Consider the following 24,517-nt stretch of genomic DNA (forward strand, 5'->3'; position numbering starts at 1 on the left):
TTCCTGACCTTGTTTCCCAGGAGAGCTGGGATTAGATGTTTTTCCTTCCTTCTTTTATTGGATGTTTTTCCTCTCTGATTTCAATAAGGGAATATTTATTGCAAATGTTAGTTTTCCATCTTAATTGGAATTTTTGTACTGCTTAGGGCACATTTCCAAGAAAATTTACCAAATTAATGTTGGTAAATCAGGCATTGATTAGCACCATATCCACAGAATTCTGTAAATTCCCTGGAAAACTGGCTAAGTGTCTAATTGCCATAATTAATCTCTTTGTAAAGTTAAATTTACTGCATTTTTAATTACATAAATCCCATTAAAACTTAAATCCTGGCCTAATTGCTGTTCCTTGGACACAGTGGGGTGGTTCTTTTCTGCCTTGGCACATTTGGATGTTCATCCCAAGTGAATTTCCTGCTAAAATAGGAATTCTTTTCCAAGCAGAAGAGGGAATTGTCTAGAAAGCCGTGTTTTCTGGGAGGCAGCGGGTTTGTTTTCACCCTCCCTGCACAATCCGGGATGCTCCCGGAGCTGTGTTAGTCGATGGCATGTGGTGACAGTTTCGTTCCGCCCCTAATTCCTCACTCCTTTGTTCGGAGGGATGTAAGACATGGAATTATATAGAGAAATAAATAATTTTTAATACGAAAACTTCCTGATTCTGGTTTTGTACGCTCGTCCCCTCTAGGACTCACGGCGAAGTGCCTTGTGAAAGGATTTCCCTTATTCCTGAGTTATGTGGTAAGTTTGATTCTCCTGTTACAAAAGACAAATTAAATGTGGAATATTTTTATTTTGGGTTGCCCGGCTGGCCCTGGGCACGTGGATTTCATCACTGGTTGTCTCTGGATGGTGTCCGCTGTCCTCCTGCCTCTGGGTCACCTGCTGATCATCAAACGGGGATTTTTGGGGTCGATTTTGGGTTTTTTTAAGTTTATTTTTGTTTGTTTATTTTGGGGTGTTTTCGCTTCAGGGCTGGAGGGAGGCGTTGGCCCTGACGCTCTCCAGGGTTCCTCGCAGCCGCGCCGCGACGGCCCCGGGGCGATGCGGGGGCGAGGCCGGGGCGGGATGCGGGCCCGGCCCGTCCCCACGAGGTGGCGCTGCGGGCCCGGCGGAGTCACCCCGCGGGGCGCACGGAGCCTCCGCGCCATCCCAAGCGCCGGTTCTGCGGCGCTCCGGGCTGGGCCTGCGGCCGGGAAGGGCGGCTGCAGCCCCCGTGCCTCGGCACGCCCTGCAGGAGAACGGGACAACGCACCTCGGCCTCGCAGAAACTGAGTTAATACCAGGAGAACCCGGCCGGGGGGTCCTGATTTTTTTTTCCCATATATAATGTAGCTGAAACCTGAGTTTTAATTTAATTAAAAGCGAATCCTTGCCGTGGTAGCCGCTTGTACACCCTAGGGAATTTATCCCGAAATTCATCCCGACATTCTTCAGGTGCCTCCTGCACGTGTTGGCAGCCTGGATGGGAATGCAGGTGGGAATCAGGAACTCTGTTATCCCGCTTTAATAAGACCTGATCACTGATTAATTAGGACATGATTAACTTAAGGCTATTATTGGGAGCTCTGTGTGAGCGTGTATCTATTTTGGGAAGAAATTTAGGGAATATGTTTCGGGAAAGGTGAGCCACGAGTGGCTCCACCAAAATTCCCTCAAGCAAGAAAAGAGGTTATTGGAGTGAAATGAACACAAGTCAGCCCCCAGTGACCGAGGGTTTCAAATGTCACATCCCCGGGTCGGACGCCGGTGGTGCTGGGAATCTGCAGCTGGATGGGAGCACAAGCGGCCCTTGGAGAGCAGGGAATGGCAGGAACTGCCTCCAGTCTCTAGGATTGTCCCATTAATCACATTTGTCTCCGGGACTGCCTCAGTTCTAACTCCAAGTGTTGTTTTCCCCTTGGAATGTCCCATGTGGAAAAGCTCCGAATTGAAAAACCGACTGAAAATGAAAGAGCAGGAGGTTGTGGAGCTTCCCAGACACCAAAAATCACCTTCCATGCATCTCCTGAGCACCCGGCCAGGCCAGACTTGAGTTCCTGCCATGTGTTCCCCTTAATTTGAGTTATTCCCCAAATTCCAAAGGCTTGACAGCACACACAGAGCTTCTGGAGCATTTAATACACTTTTCCCTAAAATTTCCAGGGAGAGAATTCTGAAACGATTCTCAAGGCAAAGGGAAAAACACCTTTCCACTTAATTTCAGGGTTGCATTTCCTCCTATGTAGAATAACATTTAATGGCCAAAACACTTCATCTCCTTGCTGATGTTTTTAAACTGAAATACCCAGGAGTTCCCGTGACATTAATATTTTTAGTATTTGGATTTTTCAGAAGGCTTTTGTTTTCCCAAATGTTCCCCCAATGGCCTGAATTTCCCAAATTCCCGAGCAAGCAGGAGCCGTGGTGGCTGAGCTCTGGAAGGCAGTGGTGTGTCACTAACACCGTGTCATTAACACTGGGGGAAATCTCCAATTGCGGCTTCCTGCAGAAAAAGCTGCCAGCAGAATTCGCTCCACGACTTTCCCTCCCTTGCCAACGTGTATTTTGCTCCCCAGGCCCTCTCTGCCGCTCGGAACACACCATTCCCTGGGAAAATGCCTTTTTTCCCCTTAAATGAACCATCAGGAAATACTCGTTTCTTTTTCTCACTTTTCAAATGTTGCCCTTTCATTTTTCGTGATTTATACCTCTGTAAGTCCCAAGTCCTGCACTGGGATGCAGGAACCGAGGGAAGCACAAGCATGGGATCGTCATGGGATCATGGATCAGACACCAAAAGCCTTGTTTCCTGCAAACATGACACTTAAATCACCCCCCATGTGCTGAATTAACCCCACTCTGACCAGTAATCCCAGCCCAGCCCCGGGACTGGTGGTCCAGCCTGGCTTTCCACACTTCCCTTGCCGGGCTCCGATTCCTTCTGTGCACAGCTGATGATGGGAAGAGCCTGAGGAAGTCCTGGAGCTTCTCCTTGGGCCAGGAAAGGTCAGGGAACCAAAGTGTCAGAGTGCCAGGATGGATAAAATGCCCCAAAGTCTCCATCCCAGGGCTGAAATCGTTGGCAGTTTCTAATTTTTTTTTTTTAATTTTTATTTTTATTAAGGAAAAGGGAAAGGAAGTTGGAGGTGTTTTCCCTGATTACCACATTATAATGTCGATGGGAAAAAAGGCAGAAAAACGATGGCATTTTGGTGAATTTCCCCCATTTCTGACCATCAGAATTTAAATCTTTTACACTTCTCAAGCAGCTCCAAGGGGAGGAAAGATGTTTTTCCTCCTCAGTTCTGCTCAGAGCATGGAATGACTCCACTTGCACAGCTCCCCATTTCATGGAAAACAATGGGCTCTCCCTGGGCAATTTTCCTGGGCAAAATGGCTTTTTAGAGGAATTCATGTGGCACTATTTCCCGATTCCAGGGAAATCTGAGTTATCCAGATATAAATGCTCTAGATTGCATTTCTTACACACCCCCAGGTAAATGTGAGCTGATACCTCAGCTTCCAGATCAATTATCCCTCAATATTTTCTTTCAGATGAAATCTGCCTGTCAGAGGATGATTTGTAGCTACTGAGGCATGAATTTAATCCCATTTTTCAATGGGAATTAATATTATTTCTGGGAAGCAGAGAGAAGGGATGGCAGCTTCTAACTGCAGGGCTGGCAGGTTTTAATTTGGAGTATTTTAGGCTCGGCTTAGGTGCTGCTGGCTGGTGTTCCTGAGGGCTCCTCCCACTGGGATCCCGGGGATCGGAGCCGGAGCAGGACGGGGTGACAGCCCCTCCCGGGAGAGCTGCCCACAGCAGCCGGGGCCGGGGCCGGGCTGTCAGCTGCAGCTCCGGGAACTCGGGCTGGGGCTGGAATTTTCCTGCAGTAATTAGTCTCTCTGTGAGTTTTTAGGCTCCGTGTCATGTTGTGAAGGCAACATGTTCGACAGCGGTACCTGCCGGGGGAGGATCCGCGGCAGCCGCATTTCTCATGCCAGACAGCGGAAAAATGGGATGTGAGACTTGGGAACGGCGGGGGGCACGGTGACTTTCAGCGACAAGGAGGATCCCAGCCAGTTGGCAAATGTCAGGCCGGGCCTCCTGCCTCTCCCTCGGCTCCTTGGGCCTCCGAAGTGCGGGCAGGTGGCGTTCCCCTGCCGGAATCACCTGTGGCACCTGAAAACCGGGCAGCGGAAAACCGGACAGGTGAAAGTGCTGCACAGCCTCGGAGGGAAGGGATCTCACCCCGTGCTCAGGGATGGGAATGGATCCTCGACTTCAATGGATTAAATGTCAGCTGGAGTATTTCATTGCTCTTAATGCTCTAAGTGGAGTCCTTCCATATGTTTGGGAATTGTTCTAATATTGAGGGAATACTGTCAGAACTGGTGATTTCCAGCTGGCTGTGGAGCTGGGAAGGGACAGGCCAGCCCCCTCTGGAGCTGCTGGTGCTGCAGATCCCTGGGATCGGGTGCTGGATGGCTCAGTGAGGGACACCAGCCCTGGGCTGCAGAGGGAGCAGGTGGAGAGCACGCTCCGGAGCGATTCCCATTGCCTGGAAGGATGGTGGTCTCTTTCCCATGGCACGCTCAGAAATCATCTCGGAGCATCTCATCCATCACCCCCAAATTGCTCAGCAACCTCCAGGCCAGCGGGAGTGGGAGAGCATCTGTTCGTGCCGCCGGAGCCGCGCTGACGGAGTGCCAGGGGCGGCGCTCCCGGCCCGCTCCCCGCTGTCGGGAGCCAAGGTGGGGCTTGGAGGTGGATGGAGCCCCTGGGATGCAGTGCCCCAAAGGGCTGCCCCCGGTCAGTGACTGTTTGGTGGGGTCTGGGACAAGGGCAGCGCTCTGCCAGGTGCGATTCCAGAGTGAAATGGGGAAAATGGGAATTCCCACGCAGGACAGGACCCCCTCCCTTGGCACCCCTGCCCAAGGTGACAAGAGAGGGGACAAGGGCACTGCTTCCCAGTGGGAAGCATCCTGAAATACGCTGTAATACTACTTTTGTGAAGGATGTGGGATTCCATAATTGGGGATGCTTCATGGAAGTGAAACTCCCAAATGTGTTAGGGCTTGCAGGACACCGTTATTTTTAAATCTTCACATTTGTAGGAATTGTAACCAAACACCTTTTCCAACAGGAATAAAAGCACAGGCTATTTGGTGGGTGGCAGCTGTGGCCAGAGCCATGCCATAAAAATCCATGCGTGGGGCTATTAATCCAGGCAGGAATTCTGCTGGCTCTGTGCAGGGTGTCTGGAGCAGAGCCTTCCCCACAGCTCACGCTGGGATATTCAGGGAGATGTTTTCCCAGTGTGGCAGTGCAGGAACCAGCAGAGCTCCTTGGAGCCCTGGGGGTACCAGGCATCCCTGAGGAGAGGCGGGATCTGTGCCCTCCCAGCGCTGGCCGTGCCTCGGTTTACCTCTGGGGTGACCTCCGCGTGCCCTCTCCCCTCGGAGCCCCCCGTGCCGGTGCCAGGTGGGGGCTGGCGTTCCCGCCGCGGGAAATGCCAGCCTGCCCGCGCTTCCCATCACTAGGCAACGGCTCCATCCCGGTTTCTGTGCTCCCAGTTGGCACCTCCCACCATGTTCTTGCTGTGCAGGGATGCAGAAGCCCAATTTCTATCTTTGGGTGCCAGTGCACGTCGGAGGCACCGGCGCGAGCACGGGGAAATCGCTGGCACGCAGCGGGCGGGTGACACGGGGACCCCGCGCGCCTGGAGCTCCTCGGCGCGGGGCCGGGGGCTGCCGAACCCAGGCCAAAAAAGTTGGGAGGGTTTTTTTTTGTCACATCCCAACTAGGAGCAGCTCAAAGAAACAAACACTTTTAATGGAGCATATGCAGGCGCCGGAGAAGGAGAAGCTTCACAATGCATCTGCTGCGGGACCAGAAGGCTCTGCCGAGGTGTGAAGTGGGAGGAGAAAAATTCCGAGTGGATGATGCCAGAGAAGATTGCAGAAATATTAAGCAGAAGGAATGTAAACACGTGGAGCTGGGGAGGGCTGGCACAAAGAGCCATCGGGTTCAGGGCCGTGGGGACGGCCCCAGGCCCCACCCAGGAGTGGCCGTGGACACCTTTGCTGGGTGCTCCCCATCCCAGGAGCCTTTCCCCGCCGCTTGGCTCTGACTGGGTGTTCAGGCTGTGTCCCAGGCCAGGCTGGATGGGGCTTGGGGCAACCTGGGCTAATGGAAGGTGTCCCTGCCCATGGCAGGGGTGGAATGGGATGATCCTTCAAATCCTTTCCAAGCCAACCCATTCCATGATTCTCCAAGGCACCATCAGAGCTCCTCCACTCAGCTCCCAGGGCCCGGGAGCCTCACAGATTGATTTCCATTTTCCATAGGGAACAACAGCTTCACCGTAATATCGATTTCCACGCAACGTGTTCCGCTGCAAACATAAACACTGGGAACACCTGCCTTTGCTGCTGATAACGGGGAGGGCTCCTTATCAGCGGGAATATCACCTCATTACCCCTGTTCCACATTCAGGAGCGTGCAGGGCTTATCTCTTCCAGCCAGTGGCCAAACTCTGCTCTCCCTCAACCCTCGGCACCGCGGAGAATCCAGCGAGCCTGCGCACTCGGAGCTGGAAGCAGGATCTGGAGCTCTTACTCCTTAATTCTTCTGATTAAAGGAATATTTCCCAGTTTCAGAGCTGCCTTTCTGCTCCCCTCTGGCAGGTGCAAGGGGGTCTTCCCCCAGTACCACCAGCAGCTCCAGCACAAGGCAGGATTGGGATGTCCCAGGAAGGGTCCCTGCCTGTCCTCAGGTGCTTTTTGGGAACTCCAGCACAGGGTGTCCCCCTGAGCACAGGCTCCAGTCCGTGCTGGGAATGGCCAGCAGGATTTCTGGGGCTGAACCACTGAGGCTCGAACTGACAAGGGTTCCAAAAGAAATCCCAAGGGGGGGATTAAAACTCCCAAAGTGGAGTTTTGCCCTGGATAAACAGCAGTGTCATGTCTGGGTGCTGTCCCATAAGTGACCCTCGCTGTCAGCCATGACTGACTCCCATCTCCTGTCTCCCATCTCTTTTCCTGACACCCTGCAGCCAAATGCCCAGTTTTCCCTGTGCCAGGGCAAGGTGACTCTCTCCCGCTCGGCATCCCCAGGGAGGCTGAGCCGAGGGGCCGTGGCTGCCAGGGCAGCTTTGCCCGAGGTTCCGGCCACGGAAGAGCCAGCGGCATCTGCTGAGGTGGCCGGGAGACAGTTTAATGTATTCCTCTGACCTTTCCAAGCGCTTCTCCAGCTGCAGCTGCCTGGTGGCCCACCAGGGACATGTGTGCTCTGCTTGGGAGATGGAGCTCCCATCTCCCTGACCAGGGAGGGAAAGAAAGGAGCAGCTTCCCAAATGCTCCAAACCAGCTGGCAGGTGCTCCCTGACCTTCAGTGGCCATGGCTGCCAACAGGAATGGCATGGAATGGAATGTTTTCAGTGACCACCCAGCCCACTGCCTCTGGATGAAAGGTGGTGACTGGGATACAGCTGGAAAGATATAAATATATAATTCCTGCACTTTCCAAGGTCACATTGTGCAGACTTGAACTGGCTTCCCAGGGCTTTGGGTAAGGAAAGATAAAATAAGCCATGGGCAGGATCCCAGTGGAATCTATTTCCCATGGAAATTGATCCAACAGCACGTGGCTGTGGCTCCCAGCTCCCTCCCAAGGGCTGGGATGGCTGCTCCCACCGGCACATGCCGGTATCCCGGCTGTGGATGTCACCCCATGTGTGCACGGCAGCCTCGCTCCCCCTGAAGCCGGGGCACGTACACAGAATTCCAGAGGAATAATGAGGGAAAGATGTTTGCCCCAGTAAATGAGCCTCATTAGGAATGTGATGGGAGCCATCAGGACCGAGAGGTTCCCAAATTCCTTTAATATCCATCGTGGGTAGCTCCTGAAGAGTCGTTGCAGCACCTGCACGCGGCGCTGGCTGCGCCAGGCCCTGCTCACACCACGCCCTCCCCGAGCCCCGAGAACGGCGGCCGCTGCTCTGGAGGAGCCAATGGTTTGTGGGAAGCAGGTAATGACTATTCCCATCTCAGCAGCTTCCTAATGCAAGCTCATCCCGAGAAATATGACACATCCGCCTCCTTTGGAGGCAGCTCATTAAAGGCGGAGGGTTTGCACTCCCACTGCTCCAGGAAGATGCTGCATTTTTCAAATTTGATTCCTGAACCAATTAGTTTTCCATCCTCTAAATGCCTCCTTTATCCTCGGCGCATTATCCGGCAGCGCTGTCGCTGCTTTAATGGGAGTCATTATTTGAGCTGGAATGTTGGGGCTGGGGAGTCACGTTGGTTCCGGTGTGTAAAGTACAAATGGAGGTGTCATTTCCAGAGGGGGCCCAGCCCTGGATCCCATAGGATCTGCTCCAGGGTGCCCAGAACAGCTGTGGCTGCCCCTGGATCCCTGGAAGTGTCCCAGGCCAGGTTGGATGGGGCTTGGAGCAGCCTGGGCTAGTGGAAGGTGTGGCATAGTGGCCCGTGGCAGTGGTGCGACTGGGTGATCCTTAAAATCCCTTCCCACCCAAACCATTCAGGCATTCCATGATCCCGTGAAAGCAGAGCCTTACCTGATTCCTTATTAGCAGCAGGAATAGCAGGAATTCTGTTCATTTGCAGCCCAGCTTGAGGAGAAGCCGGGCCTGAGCCTCGGAATCACTGCCATGCAGACAGGAGCCAGATTTCCCTTCCCTTGCTGCCCTCGGGAGCGGTGTCCAGAATGTCATTAATGAAGCGAGCAGCAGTAGGTGGCTGAGGAGGGAAGACATTAATTCCTGAAAGCAGGACACACATGGCACCACGTCCATCGGCCAGGAGCTGGGAAATCATTCCCTCGGAATTGTTTCTGCGGCCGTGGCGCTGTTCGGCTTCAGCTGAACTGATCAGATCCCTGCTGAAAACCAAACTGCACTCAGATTGATGCTGCCCTGACCTATATCCACCGCTTTTTGGTGGAAAATAATTATCTAATTAAGTTATAATAAACATAATTTCATAATACATCTAATTTTATTCTATATAACTTTATAATATTTATAACATTATGTATATCTATAGAGAGACACCTTAGTATCCCTATATATACCATAACTTGATAAATTCCAAACTATGTGGTTTGAGCTGCTGCTCACCCAGAGTCCTCCACTTGGAACAAGCCCAGGCATGGAAAACCCTTTGGAAAATCTTCCCAGGCACAGGAAGCTGTTGGCTGGGGCAGTGTATCCTAGGGGAGCTTGTGCCATACTGATAAATCCGTATTTTAAAGGGCCACTGATTTTTTTTTTGGGGGGGGGTGGGGCTCAAAAGCTCCCAAACGCCTCCTGCACTTTCCAAAATGGACTCCTGGGAGAGTGTTATCCATGGAAGAGCCTTTGGGAAAGGTGGCTGTAGGTGGACACATACAAATATTTTGCTTTTTTGTGGTTTCCCTCATGGCCACAAACAGACAAACCTGGAAGTGGGGAGCAGACATGGGACAGGCGTGCGCTGGGATATCCTGGGAGTCATCCTGATGATTCCCCAGAAGGTGAGGACAAGCGTCCCAGACCTGGGAGTGAGGTGTAAACAGAACACAGGTTATTAAAGCACTGTAATGGGGTGGTAAGGAGCTTAGAGGCTCTGGAATTAAATGTGCTCCGCCGCTGCTGGCAGGGAAACACCCTCCCCGCCACGGAGCAGGGCATTCCTGGGGCAATCCAAGGGCGGAGACGCTGTGTCTGGGATTGTCCCTCTTATTTAGTAACTCCCAAATCCCCAAACTCCCCCTCGCAACAAGAGCATCGTAGCTCTGTGTCCCTCCTTGTGTCGCCCGGCCCAGGCAGCCAAACCCGGAATGAGTTTGGGAATCGGCGAGAAGTCCTGTCCAAAACCGGCCACGCCGTTACTGTGCTAATGAACGAGCCGGCAGCGGGATTTCTGGGAGAAGGCGCTGTCATTTCGTACGGAGCAGCGCTTAATTCCTACAACGGGTGCGGAGGGAGCGGCCGGGCGCTGGCAGTGCCCGCGGAACCGGAGCGCGTGCGGCTCGTTCCTTGTTGTCCAAACAGCTGTTCCCGATCGGCCTCCCTGCAGGTATCGGATTGGGGATTAGTGCTGCTTCGCCTGCTCGTGCAGCACAAGGAGTGGATGTGTAATTACATTAACCACGCTTCAGCTCCCCGCGCTCGCTTAGCCCCGCTCGCTGGCAGCACCTCCATCCCGTGGATTTGCTCCCTTCCCGCGTTTATTTTCCAGCCCGATGTCCCTGTTCCAGGCAGGAAGCCGCACACCTGGCAGCACCTTCCAGCTTGCTCACCGGGCGCCCCAATTTGCAGCCTGGTGGTTCCTCTTCCAGAGGAAAGATGCTGCTTTTCCAGCCCATCTGGGACCGTTTCCAGGAGACCCTGGGACAGGGAGGGATCTTTGCGTGATGCTCCCTGCACCTCAGGAGCCTCTGGGGGGGGGGGGGGGGGGGGGGGTGAAAATTGTGGAATTTCTGGTGGAAATTCTGGGAACAGGCATGAAAACTTTGAATGAGAACCTCATGCCCCCAGGGTGAGTCACATCTCAGTCACTCCCCAAATCCACAAAGATTTAGCGTGTTCCCAAACTCGCCCCCACACTTCCCACTCCGCATTCCTGACTGAGTCTCCTTAAGGCAGCTTTATTTCATAGCTCCATCCTAGGAAACCCAGGATTTGCCTCTGTCAGAGCTCTAATAAAAGGAGAAAACAATCTCAGACCTGGGAAGCTGCTCCAAGACTGTGTGAAGTTTCTCTAGGGATGATGCTGGATTCTAAGTGCAGTTCTGGTCTGGGAATCCCTGGAGATTGAGCGACCCTTAACCAAAGCAAGTGCAGGGCCTTGCTGCCATCCCACCGATTTGAAACCAGGGAAAAACCCGGATTTGGGGGTTTATAGCCCCCCCTTGCTGGGATGTGCCCCCTTCCTGGCACAAAGCCCCCACTGTCCCCCTGGCCTGGCAGCGGGAGGGAGCGGCGGAGCCGGAGGGCAGCTCCCGGCTGAGCCCAAACGAACGCGGCTTAAGAGACTTAAAGGCCTTGGATCTCCCCTTTGGAGCGGGATTAGAGAGTGTTTGTCCTCCAGATTCACACCAGAAGGAGCGAACTTTAATCTCCTTCAGGGCCTTGTTATCCTCTTTTCTGAGACTCATCCCATTGGATGCAAGGCATCTCCAGAGGTTCCCAGCATGGAGAGTCAGGCTGCACCCTTCAGGCGCCCATGGGCGGAAGGTGGAGCAGGGAATTGCCCTTGCCTGTGGCTGGGTTATGTGGGGAGGCTGGAAAACCTCTCCATGACCTGGATCTGCTTGATGGGAGCTAGTTGGGGCCAATTAACTCCCGATCATCCACATTCCCTGGGGAAGTTTTGGAGCAGTTTCAAACACCAGGACACTTGAGCAGCTGCCTGTGATAAACAGGTGCTCCCTCACCCCTCAGGTATGGGATTTTATTAATTTTTCCAGTGATCTGGTACTTCCTATGGATAATGGACAAGGTAGATGATTAATTCCCATTTTTTTTTGGTGGAGAAAGAACAGAAGAACAGAAGAAAGTGAAGAAGGAAGGGAAGCTATAATGAGACACATTCCCATGTAGTTATGTTTGAAGAATCACAGAGTACAGTTCTTCCATCCTCTGCAAAGCCACGGAACATTTCAAAAGGACATTCAGCCGGGAATATCGCAGTTCATCCCCTCATTCCACCATTCCCCAATGAAAAATTCCAACAGCAATAAAGCAGGGAACTCGCTGTGCCAGTGGCAGCCTTTGAACGGATGGCTTGGCGAGAGAGAGGAGGGAAGGAAGCACTCAAAGCTCTCATCAGATGCTCCGAAAATTATTTCAGCTGCTAAAAATGCTAAACAAATTTGGATTTCAAAGGACATGTTCCAAACCCTTCCCCTTTGATAATTGCTTTTTTAGGTTTTTTAAGCCATCTGTCATATATTTCATTCCAGTCTCAGAGGGCCGATGTTCCCCTCCCTGGAGCGCCCGGGATGGGGGATGTGGCAGCTCCCCAGTGAGGTTTTGGGACCCCTTCCAGGGCCTAGAGGGGCTCCAGGGAAGCTGGAGAGGGATTTTGGAAAAGGCGCGGAATGCCAGGACAAGGGGGAATGGCTTCCCACTGACAAAGGGCAGGGCTAGATGGGATACTGGGAAGCAGTTCCTGGCTGCGAGGGTGGTGAGGCCCTGGCACAGGTTGCCCGGAGCAGCTGCGGCTGCCCCATCCCTGGAATTGTTCCAGGGCAAGTTGGAATAACCTGGGCTCGTGGAAGGTGTCCCTGCCATGGCAGGGGTGGGACTGGATGATCCCTGACGGCGCCTCCATCCCGAGCGGTCCGTGGCTCTGTGCTCGCCCCGCGCTCCCGGCGCTCCCCCGCTTCCCGCCGCTCCGTGAGGGGAAAGCGGGGGCACAGCGCCACCTTGTGGCGCGTTCCCTGCGGCAGCGCAGTCTGGCTCACGGGCCGGGGAAGGGCCGGGGCGGGCGGGAAGGGACCCTCAGCACCTTCCGCTGCCCCGGGCTGCTCCCAGCCCCTTCCAGCCTGGCCTGGGACACTGCCAGGGATGCAGCGGCAGCCACAGCTGCTCTGGGCACCCTGTGCCAGGGCCTCACCACCCTCACAGGGAAAATTTCTTCCCCAAATGCCACCTAAAAGTCCCCAGTTGAAGGCCGCCAGCTCAGCTGTCCCTCACGGTTCGGCCCCGCTCCGGCAGGTTGTGTTCCATTCCCAAAACAATGTGGTGGGAAGGTTTGAGATGTGCAAAACGCTTTCCATGTGGTGATGTTGTTGGAAAAATATTTGCTCCCAGCTCGGAGCGCAGCATAAAGCAGAGGGTATTACATGCCGTGCTAAGGAATGAGGAGCAGCCTTTTCCCACTGCTGGGGAAGCGGGACGCTCTCCGCGGAAAACAGGATGTTATTGCCTGCCGATTTTCTTCTGGGGTTAGGATTTCAAATATCACTCGCAAATACCAGAGCTCGTGCTGCTCTTTGCCAGACTGATAGCCCACACTGCGATGTGTAATCCTTTGGTGAACATCTTGGAGCACTTATGTCATGGCTGAGGTACCGGGGGAAAACAGCGGCTGATTCTGCAGGGTTTGGGAAATGTTAGGGTTTCTGCTAATACCGGGTGCTTCGCTAGCCCAAACACGTGCTGTGTGAGCTGCTGAGGCGGCCCCGCTCCCATTGCAGTGGGAGGATGGATGTGACCTGGGACTGCCATGGCACAGTGACACCCACATCCCTCGGGACGGTGAATGGTCCTTTGGGGTGGTCCTGGTGGCCCTGCTCTCTTGGAATGGCCCCACAGAGGACTCCGGGAGCACCTGACTGGGTGTCCACACCCCAGAGCATCCGGCAGAAGCCGTTTTGGTGCTGTGCTGGAGAGGGATTTATCCCCTTTCCAGCCCCAACTCTTTTCGTTCCATGTGCTGAGGACCTTGGGCTTTATTATTTTAAGTCAGGCCTCTGAAATCTGATGGTCCTAAGGGTCTCTTTTGACATTATAGAAACATTTTAAATGGATTTGTAGGGAATGCACAAGAGACGGGGAAAGTCTGGCTACCGTAGCGTGTGCTGACTGCAGGCAGTGAGGCTCTGTGGTGGCAGTGCCAGAGGAGCCCCAGACAGAGCCGGGGGGCTGTCCCTGCCAATACCCCCCGAAATGCCAGGGAAGCACCTCCTGCAGCCCTCTGGCGAGGCAGGGCTCAGTGGCGAGGCTGGGCACGGCATCCTGCCGGGAGGACACTCACGGTCCCAGTTTCCCCCCCAGACTGACACAAGGAAAGGGAACAGCTTTGGGGGGTCCCAGTGTCACCCCCAGTGTCACCGGCAGCCAGGGCAGGGGCTCCCCGAGTCCCTCACTCAGGCTTTAGGCTCAGCCTGCCCCTGGGTTCCTTCCCCGAGCCCCCAGGGGCTCTGCTCGTCCCGGGTGGGGTCAGTGCCACCTCAGGACTGACCTCAGCAGGGCGGCAAAAGCCGAAGCTCCGGACACGGCAGAGCCGCGGTGGGACACGCTCAGGTGGCACTGCTGAGCTCCAGGGCGAGGATCCACCCCCGCTGGGAGCTCCCACAGGAAAAGGAACCGGGGGCCGTTCCCGGCCATTCCCGGGGGGTGCAGGGCTCAGCCCTGGGCACAGAGCTCAGCCCTGAAGCCTCGCTGCTGTGTCCCCACAGCTCCTTCCCTCAAGCAGCGCCGAACCTCGTGCGTAAATTGGGAACGAACGCTGCCGTGCGGGCGGGATGAGGAACCGGGGCCGGCCGAGCCCCCGGCAGCGCCCGGAGCCGGCGGGGGCTGCGGCCGCGGCGTGCGAACGCCTCGCTGGCTCCCCGGTGCCAGCAGCCGCGGCTCAGCTGCTGGCAGCCGGGAATGTGCCGAGGGAGCGGCGCGATTGGATTAAAAAAAGGCTATAGGGTGACCAGATGTTCTGGGCACCAAACCAGAACAGCGAGGGGGGGCCGCGGCTCCCCGGCAAAGCGCATTAGGGCCGGCCTGGCGCAGAGCGGGGAGCGCCTGGAGGCTGCAGCCAGCGTCTCCCCGGCCAGGGATGGAGGGATGGATGGAGGGATGGAGGGATGGATGGATGGATGGAGGATGGATGGATGGATGGATGGATGGATGGATGGAGGATGGATGGATGGATGGATGGATGGATGGATGGATGGATGGATGGATGGATGTGCAGCCCCGGCTCCCTGTGACCCTGGCACGGAGCTCGCTGGGCAGCCCACGGTACCTGAGGCACCTCTCCGTAAGGGACAGGACACTCCTGACAGCCCTAAAAGCCCGGCAGGATGGCAGCAGGCCCGGACGACGTGTTAGGGATGTGCTGCATCCCGGAAGCTTAAAAGGGCCTTTATCCTGGCCTGGGATCCATGATTATCCTGGTCTGGGAACCACGATCGCCAGGCATGGAACTGCCTGGCCCGGTTTCCCTCCTGTCCTGCTTGAGGCTGTCCCCGGGGACAGCACCAGCTCCTCCCAGCCCCGGTTCCTGCTGTGAACAGAGCCAGGGCTGTGCCGGGCTCTGTCCTCACACCGGGTTAGAGAATCCCTCGCATTTATCCATGAGCAGCCAGGCACTGAAACCAGGAGAAGAGCTGCTGTCCTGACCACTGGCTTGCTTTCAAGGTGACACCCTGGGATATCACAGGGGGAGATGGGAAAACGGGTGTCCTGGGAATATTGCTGCAGTTTCAGGGAAAAGGAAGCTTTCTGACACTCCCCTCTTCCTTCAGACGCTGCAGGAAGGGCAGGGATGGCCACAGTGGGACAAAGCCCCCAGTTCCAGTTCCCAGTCCAGCTCATCCCTCCTTCCTCCTCTCCCCTTCCCAAAGCATCCGGAGTTTTGCTGCTTGGCCCCTTCTACTCCCATTCCCACCAGTCCTTCCCAAAGCAGATGCACGGGCTGGTTTGCAGGAGCGGAGCCTCGCGTGACTCCTGCAAGAGCAGCAAGCCCAAGAGCAGGAGAAAATCCCACTTGGAAATGAGCGGTTCCCCCCTGAGATGAAGAATAGTGGGAAATCAAGGCAAGTTAAAAGTCCTGGAAACTGTTCCCTCCTGCTGGAAGTTTAGCACTGTGCAAGAGCCAAGTCCCCAGACATCAAAGTATTTACAAATTAAAATAAAGTCAGCTCTTGTGGTGCTGTAGGAAACAGGATGGGCTGGTGGAGACCCAGTGTGGGGCTCTTCCCACGGGGAGAATTCCTGTGGGGAGGAGTTTTCCCCTGTGGAGCCGCTGTGTGTGGCTGACAGGGAATTGGGATGGTGGGTATGAAAATGACCAGATCAGCACTGCCACGCCTCCGGGCCGTGTCCAGGGCAGGTGGGATGGATGTCCTGGAGGAGCCAGCGTCCTTCCCATGGCTCCAAAGCATCCCAAGCGGCCAGGCTAAAGCAGACCCCAGATTCTGCAGGGTTAAATGGGGTTGGATGAATTCCTCCTTTGTTCGTTATTTTACTGGTATCAAACAAGCAACTTAAAAGTGCAAAGCTTTGGGACTAAAAATAGCTCAGCTGTTCAAGTGGTGATTTGGTTTTGGGGAAAAAAAAACCCCTCTATTTCAATCAGCTCTTTTAAGGGCCGTTTGAAATTACAGTTTTTAAAATAAATTTTTTTTTTCGGTGGAGGAAATGTGTTCTTCAAACTTTCCACCCCTTGCCTGCTTGTGCTTCAGCCTGAGCACAAGTGGTGGCTGCAGAGGATGGTGGAAAACAAGTCTGGGTGGGCTGGGGGAAGCAGACGTGGATTAAGTCCTTCATCCTGCAGTTCTTGCACACCCCCCTCCTGGCTGGGACGTGCCCCTGTTCCTCATTCCGTGGTTTGAAGGGCAAGGTTGGCGCTCCAATGTTGACAAAAGCCCCAAATCCCTGGAGCCAGAAGGGATGGGAACAGCAGAGAGGGAAGCCTCGGCTCCCAAAATGGATGGTGCTCCCTAGGAATGAGCAGTTGTTTTCCTTGCGTTTCAACTCATTCCAAACGCAATAAACTCCCAATTAAAGAAATGAATCTGTGCTCACAAATGCAAATCGGAACCCACCAGTTCTTCCAGCCCGTATCCAAGAGAAAATTCCCGTTCCCTTCCCTCTCCTAGCCCCCTCAGCCTGGGTGACGAGCCTGGACAGTGCTGGGTGCAGGGACATTATCCATAAAGCCTGTAATCCAATCCAGCCCTTCCTACAACAGTTTCACAGCACGCTGGGATTTTTTTAAGGATATTTTCTATTTTCATCCCGTGATCCCATGTAATACATAGTCTTGGCATTTCTTATCACTTCCAACCATGCCTTTCGCAATTTTTTTTATGTTTGTTCCAAATTTCAGGGCTGTGCATCCTTTTTGCCTCAGACCAAAAGCCTATCGCACGTTCTCATCATTTTAATTAAACGAGGGCCAAGCCAGGGCAAATGTTTGATTTTGACTCCAAAGGTGCATGCAAATCACCAATTCCATTTGATTCGGGATGGAAAAGGCTCCCTGCTACATCCTTCCTGGATACGGAATTAAGCTGCCTGCCAAACTCCGGGCTGCACATCACTGTGGGCTGGAAATTAAAAGCTGAATTCCCACATTAAATGGAAGTTGTGCAGGCATTGTTTTTAAGATCCGCAGCGAATCCGACGGCATAAAACTCGGATCTTTTCACTCGAGGCAAGCGCCGTTGGAATTCATCAACTCCCAACAAGCAAAGACTGAAATTTGCATTAAATGGCTCCGGAAACAAAATTTCCCAGCATGGGAATGATCTCCAAATGACTTCCTCTTGTAATGGCTTCCCATTAAAGGCACTTCCAAGTGCAGCTGCGGAGATGGCACCCATGGAAGGTATGAAGCTGCACCTTGAGCTGGAACACGATCCCGGCAAAACGTGCTATTTATATCCGGACAGAGCCGGGACCGTTCCCGACATCTTGGGAATGTCAGCGCTGCCTCTGGGAACGGCTGTGCGGAGGAGACGTGGCGCCCGCAGAGCTGACTCCCCACGGAAGCGCCGGAGCTGTGCCGGGGCTGCTCCTTTCTGCTGGCCTTAAAATCATGGAAGGGCCCTGAAAGGCCACTGCGTTCCACCGAGGAGTGGCGGCTCACAGAAGGCATGGAGCAGTGGGAGGTCTGGCAGTGCCCAGGAGGCCCTGGCTTGGCTGGAATGTGCTCTCCCCACCCGGGGAACGCAGATCTCCTTGCTCTGAGAGAGGCCACCCTTATCATCCCAGTGTTCCCTTTTCCTGTTTGGAAGCACTTCTCCTTTTGTTCTCCACGGAGAGCTCCTTGCTGGGACCGTTCTCCAAGCCCGGGAGCAGTGGGAGCAGGCCAGGTCCTCTCCCAGGACATTTCCATGGCTGTGAAATTCCAGAGCTTGCTCACGTACCTGTTCCTTGGCTATCTTCATCATGCCCAGGTCTCGTTCCTTTCACGGGATTGGCAGGAATGTTGTGCTTTCCGTGTGGAAGCTGCGAGAACTCTGGACCCACTTGCCGGCACACCCCTCTCCCCGGCGGGTTTCCAGCCCCTCAGCGCCCTCATTCTCCTTCCCTGCCTGCTTTCTTCTGGATCTAAATGTTTTTTCAAACCAACTGGATTTGAGTTATTTATTAGGAGCGTATTTTCCCTGGAAATAAATCGGCGGGGCTGTAATTTGGATGTAATGTTCCCCAAAAGCCATTCAGGCAAAATCTCTTTTTAACTGTGGCTAATTACGGATCCGCGGCTGCTCCGCACCAAAACCGGGAGCAGCCAACGGAATGTTGATTATTTCTCTCACAAAGGGGAAAAATCATAAATTCTTTCTAATGGGATCTTTAATAATAAAAAAGAACATAATCATTACTACCCAAAGATGGATGGCTTCCATGGGGCTTCCTCACCAGCATTTTGTCTGATTCCATCTCCGTTGCACTCGCAGCATTAATTATTGGAGACTAATTAGGCAAAATTGCAATGGAAACCCTAATGAAAACGGGTCTCCCAAACCCTGAACTCCTTTGGCTTCTTCCTTTCTTTCCGAGTCTTCCCGGAGCGCTCGGGGCGTTGTGGGGACCCCCGCCCTCAGTTGGCTCGGCCCGTGCTGGAGTGACTCCAGCTCTCCAGCAGCCACGGACAGCCCTCCCTGCCCCGTGAGTTCCCAGAAGTGCTTCGATTCCTGCTCCTGCCGCTGTTCCGGCGAGCCCCCGCGCCGCAGGTATCCCGCCTGCTCCGTGCCCTCCTCCCAGCTGCGCTGGAAGCGCTTACGGCGGCTTTGCTGCGGCAGCTCCGCTGCTGCCTCAGCGCAGCGAGGTCACAGGTTCCTCCCTCCCCGCGGGCAGCTGTCCTGGGATCCAACCTGCCGCGGGAGAGCTGCGACCCGCCGGATTTCTGCTCACTCCCGCAGGTTTTCTGCAGAGCAGGGGCAGCAGGGAGAGATTATCCTGCTCCATGCCCCAGCTCCATGCTCCAGCTCCATGCCAGCGTGCCTCTCCCGCTCAGTCATGGGGATAAAAATAGGGGGAAAATATTAGGAAATGGTGTTCCCTCTTTTGTTGGATAATAAATCCATTGATTCCTATGCAACACCCCTAATTTTAGGTGTGGTCAGCTGTCCAGGACCTTGTCCCATGTCTGTGGCCATTGGGAGGATCCAGCACTCCCCCTCTGCCGCAGCCTCCACCACATGGAAGAGCACGTTTCCCTCTCCCACCTTTTCCCAGACTAAACAAGCCCAGCTCTTTCCATGTCCCCTCTCAGGGCATGTTTTCCGTGTCGGATGCTCCTCGCTGCTCTCCCTGGCCCGGCTCCAGGCGCTGCACACACAGCTTCTCCCGGGGCTGTGCCCAGGCCAGAGCTGTTCTCCAGCTGAGCCCTTCCCGCAGCGAGGCTCTCTCCATGTGTCTCCCACATGACATTCCCGTTTGGCCATCCTGGTACCGTGTTTGCTGTTTTTGCAGCAGGATGACATCGTGTGCTCAGCCCAGACACAACCCAGATTGCTTTCCTTGGAAACAGGCCCTCGGATAATGTCTTCCAAAATAAAAATAATCATTACTTGAAGCTGTGTCCTCTCCAGTGTTCCCAGCCAGGCGCAGCTGAAGTTTGCTTCTCCTTTTTTTTGCTGAACCTTTTTCCCCACCATCCATGATCAAGCAGAAAGGCTGTGCATTCCCCATCCCTGGAAGACGGTTTGGGGTGGAATTCTCTGCAGCTCGTGCTGCATCAGTGCAATGGTGATCTTAATAATACGGTTATTTTTTAATCATTCGATTATTTCTTAATCGTTAGGTTATTTCTTAATCATTAGCCCACTGAAAGCAGGATCTCATCAGGCAGGAGGCACTGGAGGCGCTGCTCCTGTGATTTGGGAATTGCACTCTCCGAGTCCAGGGCCCACAAAGCCCCTTTCTCTGGCATCACAAACCCCCAGGGAGCAGAAAGTTTGAGTTACGGAGCACCTTTGCCCTCCGGATTTCTCCCTGGGAGCTGTGAGCTCCAGGAGCCGCACCTGGCTCTGCTCCAACACCCTCTCCGTGCCAGAGACCCACCAGCCTCTCCTTAACTCCGAGCATCCTTGGGCTCTCCTGTGGGATGCGGGGGCAGCGTTCCTGCGGCGCTGTGATTGCACAGGATCCACCTGCTGCCCTGCCCCGACAGTCCCAAAGTCTCCTCCCTCCTCCAATCCCTGTGGAATTAATTAAAGGGAAAAAAGGGAAGGAAAGGCCTTCTCTGCCGGCTGCTGGGAGCTGCTTTTCTCTTTCCAGCCGGCCGTGTACGAGGTGTGGGGGGTTAAAAATAGTTGGGAATGGTAATGAAGTGGAGAATGCGATAAACAGAGGAAGAGCCGGAGTTTTCCTGCAGCCCCCAATCACCAGAGCTCCCAGTTCCCCCTCGGCGAGTTCCACCACCATCTCCATTGCTTTTCCCCTCATTACCACAGAAGATTAACGGCTTTGGGTTTGAAAAGTCCACTCTCTCCTCAGCGGGTATTTAGAGGGTGTAATTCCCGATTAAGTTTCACTGCAGCTTCCCAGGGAGCAGAGATCCCCTCAGGAGCTGAGCGGGGTGAGATGGGCCGCAGATATCCCTGTCAGATGTGTGGCACGGCTCCGCGGCACCTAATGGGATTTGCATTGCAGCCATTGCTGCAATAATCTGCCCCCAAAGCTGTTCCCATCACACTTGTTAAGCGTCTCTAAAATAATCAGGAATAAAGGTAAAGCGCTGGGAGGGGGAGATAAAATCACTGCCTTTGGAGGGGCAACCCTGAGCAGCAGCTGGCATGTGCTGGGATCTTGGGCACCCAGGAGCAAATCCAGGGGGTTTCCTGGGGCACACCTTGATCTTACAAACCCCCTGCTTTTAAAAATGCTATATCACTGCGGCCCAAAACTTCCCTAAATGCGGATAAGATGAAAATCTAGCCAAGGAGGGGCAGACCCCGCAGCCACCAGACAATTCCCATTCTTAGATCTGCTCTTTGTGCCTTGAGTTTTGGAGCTGCTGGGGAGGAAACCCCACCTGCAAGTGCATTCCCTAATCCCTTCAACTCTGCCTGAGAAGCTTTCCCCAGCACTACGTATTCCCAGGCCACAAAACTGCACATTAACCTGGTTCTGAAAACTCTTAGAGGAAAAAAGAAGCCTGGAATCACCAGGAATTTTCAGCCCCTACCCAGGAGATGAAACAGAGTTAAACCTGTTGAGCTGGAGTCGATGCTTTTGATAAAGAACAGACTTTGGGGTGGAAAAGGGAGCAAGGCTGAGGTGACACTGCCGGGACCAAACCTCGAGGTGCTCTGTGGGTGCCTGCTGTGTGGGGGGTGTTATCCACACCTTACTCCCAGGTGTAGGCGCTACTCAGGGGTGTGCACGCACAGCGGGAGAGGATCGGCCACACTTAAGGAGATTATTTTCCCAGTGCCTCGCTCGGGCACGCTGGGAGACGAGTGTTGATATTATTGCTTTCCCCTCCTGATCCTTGAGCCTTTTGCTTGGCTAACAAAGCCCAGAGCAATCCCCAGGGAATTACTGGAGTGATTTCCCTAAGGCCATCCTGTTCTCGCCACGGCAGGATAGAAATGAGGGTTTCTCGGCACCGTCAGCAATGTCTAATCCGCCTTCTCTAACCTGTCTGGCAGCGTGCTGGGAAGAGGGAGCAGTGTGGAGTCAGCAGGAACTGTGAATGTGCAAGATGGGAAAAGGAGTCAATGAAAAGGCAGGGAAAGAGCTTTAAAACTTGGTGGTGTGGCTCCAGAAGAGCCCTCAGCTCAGGGAAACCCTCGCTCCATCAGGATGGAGGGAACGCTGGGAGCGCAGTGCAGCCCCCAGGGGGTGGCGTGGAAGGACTCCTCGTCCCGCAGGTGTGGAATCATGGAATGCTGTGGGCTGGAAGGGACCCAAAGATCACCCAGCTCCAAAACCCCTGCCTTGGGCAGGGACGCTGCCAGCTCATCCAGGCTGCTCAGGGCCGCATCCAGCCCGGCCTTCAACGCCGCCAGGAAAGGGGCAGCCCCTCCACAGAATAGTTTGGGTGGGGAGGGACCTTTAGAGGTCAGCTGTTCCAGCCACTGCTGGGTGCTGTGGACGGGTGCCAGATGGACAACCTGTGGGTGCTGGATGGATGCCGTGGCTGGTTCTGCTGGGTGCTGGAGGGTGTCGGAGGCTGCTGGAGGGTGTTGGAGGCTGCTGGAGGGTATCGGAGGGTGCTGGCTGGGTCCTGAGCGCCCATGGGCGCGGCGCTGGGAGCCGCGCTGTTGCAGACACAGCCAGATTGGCCAGCAGATGGTACATCCCACTCTCGGAGAAATATTTGAAAGGGCAACAAAATACAGCAGAAGCCATTTGACAGCCCACATGGCTCCGGAGGAATTAGCCAAACTGGCTCCGCTGGAAGCACAGCCAGCGCTCGGCAGAGCTGGAGCTGCGGCTCAGGGAGCCACCCAAACATTCCCAGCTTTCCGTGCTGGGCTCTCCTCGCAGCCCTGGTGCTCCTTGGGATGTCACTCGGTGGAAGCCTGGGAGACTTCACTCCCGAATCCCAGTGGTCACATCTGGACCACACAAGCCTGCCAGGCACTGAAAAATCCCTGGATTTTCCATCAGTCTCTACTGGAAGAGGGAAAGAAAACCAGGCGCAATTCCTCCCCCGTGCTCCAGAAGCCTCTTGTTCCTCACGCAATCCCTGCAGAGGAGAGGAAATTTCCCAGCCCTCCTGCATCTCCTCACCCGCCCCAGCTCCGCGTGCCGAGTCTGGAGCTTCTCACCCCGGTGCTCGGCATATGGCACAGCCCTGGGAATTCTGTGAGTGCAAGGCTGGCATTCCGTGCCAGGCCGGGAGAGCTGAGCTGGTCAAAAGCCTCTTCCCACTGAGCTCCAGGAAAAAAGGGCACAGGGGTGAGCAGGGGCTGCTCTGGGGGCGCCTGGGCAAGGATGCTCCAGGCAGGGCAGGAGCCCAGAGAGCGCAAGGGAGGGCTAAGGAGCTGGAGCTGTCACCCACCAGAGGAAGGACGAGTGTGGGACAGCGGTGCAGGCAGTGCTGATCCCGAGGCACCCCAGACAAAATAAAGAGCCAGGAAAGCCAGGGAGACGCTCTGAGGGCCGGAGCCCATCTGAGCCAGGCTGGGAGAGCTGGGAATGCTCAGCCTGGAGAAGGGAAGGCTCCAGCGGGAGCTCAGAGCCCCTGGCAGGGCCTAAAGGGGCTCCAGAAGAGCTGCAGAGGGACTGGGGACAAGGATGGAGGGACAGCACACAGGGAATGGCTTCCCAGTGCCAGAGGGCAGGGCTGGATGGGATATGGGGAAGGAATTCCTGGCTGGGAGGGTGGCGAGGCCCTGGCACAGAGTGCCCAGAGATCCTTGAGATCCAGCCTAAAGCATTCCACGATTCCATGCAAGGAGGCCCTGAGGGTCCTAAACATGTCCGGGGGAGAGGCCCTGCTCCGCAGGGATTTCGGCAATCCCGGCACAGCCTCTGTGGCCCCTCCTGCGCCGGGGAGCCGATGAACTCCTGCAGGAATGGCAGAGCAGGAGCAATATTCCTGTTTGCCATCGGAGCCCGCACGGAGCCTTTTCCCTCTCTGCTGCCCACGAGTGCAACTGGCAACTGCTGACTGGAACGTTTCTATTGTGGAGTTTATGCTAAATATGCATATCTTAATTGCATTAGTCAAAATAATTAGCTAATATATTTTTGCATAATGACGAGGTAAGCAAATATCACCAGAGCTCAGTGCTTCGTGCCTGAGTAAATTTGGGAAATTAATAGACTCCCAATTTCCTAATTATCTGCCTTTTATTCCAAACTCAAACAATGAAATGCTCCTGCATTTTGTCATTTAGGTTGAGCCTTGGAAAATTTTAAAGCACCTGTTTTTCTATTTTTCCCCCCTCACTTTAACAAGGAAATAGGAACAGTCCTTCCTCCCCTTCCCTGTTTTAGGCACTCAAAGTGGAGGATCACAAGATCCTGGGCTTCCTGATTTCCAGACGGAGCTTGGGTAGGAACTAGAGTAAAATAATTACGGCGGCATCAAAAGTGAGCAGCAATATTTGGGCATTTAATCCCTCTGGAGCTGGATTGTTTTCAGAGGGGTGTTTCCAGAAGTGTTAGCCTGGAGTGGTCCTAAATCCCTAAAAAACCCCACCGAATTCTGAAAATTGCTAAAAACCCGAAGTATTTTAGAAGGTGTATTCCATTTGTTTTCTGCTATAGCCGGGTGCAGCTCTTCTCCTTTGCCTGGGTCTGACGCTGCCCAGGCTCCGGAGCTCGGGATGGCCCGGGCACAGCCCTGGGGTGGCACAGCACCCGGGATGGCACAGCCCCTGGGCAGGCTGCTCCCGCCGCCCATTCCAAACCCTTTCCCAGCCTCGGGAGTCGGGCTGGGACACGCTCCGGACCGGTGCCACCCCCGGAAGGTGCCCGGCCGCGCTGTGTGGCACGGGCAGGCGCTGACAGCCTTTAGCACCTCGCGGAACCGGCCGGGCTTCCGAGGGGCAGGGAAAGCGGCGATGGAGAGAGCCGGGGACACTGCAGCCGCTCCCTGCCGGGTCCCG

At 54.6% G+C, this 24,517-nt stretch overlaps 2 long non-coding RNA genes across 3 annotated transcripts in view; one reads left to right on the plus strand and one right to left on the minus strand.

Annotated features, from left to right (window-relative positions):
- The first annotated feature begins 672 nt into the window (after positions 1 to 672).
- LOC125319675 lies at positions 673 to 4,314 on the plus strand. The gene is made up of 2 exons (XR_007200856.1): positions 673 to 741; positions 3,903 to 4,314. It is a non-coding gene; the product is annotated as an uncharacterized LOC125319675 (long non-coding RNA).
- The window catches only part of LOC125319673, a 107,351-nt gene continuing 87,108 nt past the window's right edge, over positions 4,275 to 24,517 (minus strand). Inside the window, exons 9-10 of one of the 2 annotated variants that reach the window (XR_007200853.1) lie at positions 9,449 to 9,544; positions 4,275 to 8,887 (exon numbers count right to left, since the gene is read on the minus strand). This is a non-coding gene — a long non-coding RNA (uncharacterized LOC125319673). Of the gene's footprint in view, positions 8,891 to 9,448; positions 9,545 to 24,517 lie in introns of both variants that reach the window. The other variant, XR_007200854.1, reaches the window with a different exon arrangement.

The sequence above is a fragment of the Corvus hawaiiensis genome, chromosome Z, assembly GCF_020740725.1.
Source record: "Corvus hawaiiensis isolate bCorHaw1 chromosome Z, bCorHaw1.pri.cur, whole genome shotgun sequence".
Classification (NCBI taxonomy): domain Eukaryota; kingdom Metazoa; phylum Chordata; class Aves; order Passeriformes; family Corvidae; genus Corvus; species Corvus hawaiiensis.